The sequence below is a fragment of the Stenella coeruleoalba genome, assembly GCF_951394435.1.
Source record: "Stenella coeruleoalba genome assembly, chromosome: 7".
NCBI classification, from domain to species: domain Eukaryota; kingdom Metazoa; phylum Chordata; class Mammalia; order Artiodactyla; family Delphinidae; genus Stenella; species Stenella coeruleoalba.
The window spans coordinates 93,399,988-93,401,541 of record NC_137153.1 but is presented as its reverse complement, the minus strand read 5'-3'; positions in this window follow the sequence as shown (position 1 = coordinate 93,401,541).

Here is a 1,554-nt window from a genome sequence, read left to right as displayed (position 1 = left end):
TTTCTCACTATCTATATAAAGTGTGGAAACCATGGCTGAGTAGCTGCAAATGTAAAAATAGGTTTAGTAATTTAGTTGACCATAAGCTCAATGTTAAAACATAGTAACGTGGCTGAGGCTGTATTAATTGAAATGTAATCCTTAGGTCGGGGGCAGCAGACCTTATCCTGATCTTCTCTGCTTCCCTAAGCCTTTTGGAATAATACCTCCAGTCATGGGCACTTCACTTTCAGTGACATCAACCCACTGAAGAACATTTAGAAGAGAATCTTCATTGGAAAAACTTTAACTTGAAATCATGGTCCATGAAGAATATTTGAAAAACAAGAACAATAATATCATTTTAAAACGAAATCAATAATTGTAGTTAACATTTTTGGAGAACTTACTATATATCAGGCTGTGAGATATGTCAAAGAAAATCTCACACTACTGAACAGAGTTCAAGAGGCAAAGAAAACTTTACTCAAGACTATTAGATTAGGGATCAAGACTATTCCAATAGGAGAGAGAGATTGAACTCAACACTCCTGAAACAAAAGGAGGGGGACTTTAAGTGCTGGAGTGTCTTAGTGGAAAACTACTGGAGGAAGTAAGTGGGGGAGACTGCTAAGTGTGATTGGGCCATCTGCGTTTGCTAATTCATGCTTAGCAAAGTGAGGCTGCTATCCTCCCACAGAGACTGGGAAATAGGAGCACTATCTTTCTTTTTTTTTTAACCATTCTATTGAGGTATGATGGGCATGTAAAAAGATATTTATATTTAATGTGTACAGCTCAATGAGTTTGGAGAAAAGTATACACCAGTGATACTGTCACCACCATGAAGGCCATAGACATATCCAACACTTCCCAAAGTTTCCTCCCATCCCCATGATGATGATATGTAGTAAGGACACTTAAAAATTTCCTCTCTTAGAAAAATTTAAGTATGCAATACAATATTGTTAGTTACAGGCATTATGCTGTTTAGTTGTCTCCAGAACTTATCTTATATAACTTAAACTTTGTACCCTTTAACCATCACTTCCCCCTTCCCCCTTCCCTCAGCACCAGGCAACTACCTTTATACTCTCTGCTTCTATGACTCTGACTATATTAGATTCCATGTATAAATGAGATCATGCAATATTTTTCTGTGTCTGGTTTATTTCACTTAACATAATATTCTCCAGGTCCATCTATGAAGTTGCAAACAGCAGGAATTCCTACTTTTTTAAGGCTAAATCCTATTTCATTGTATGTATATACCAAATTTTCTTTATTCACTCATCCATTAACTGGACATTTAGGTTGTTTTCATATCTTCACTATTGTGAATAATACTGCAACAAATATGGCAGTACAGCTATCTCTTTAGGATCCTGGTTTGAATTCCTTTGGGTTAATATTAGATAAGGAATCATATGGTAGTTTTATTTTTAATTTTTTGAGGAATTGCCATACTCTTTTCCATAATGGCTGTACCAATTTATATTCCCACCTACAGAGTACCAGAGTTCCTTTATCTCCACATCCTCATCAATACTTGTCATATGTGTGTGCATGCATATA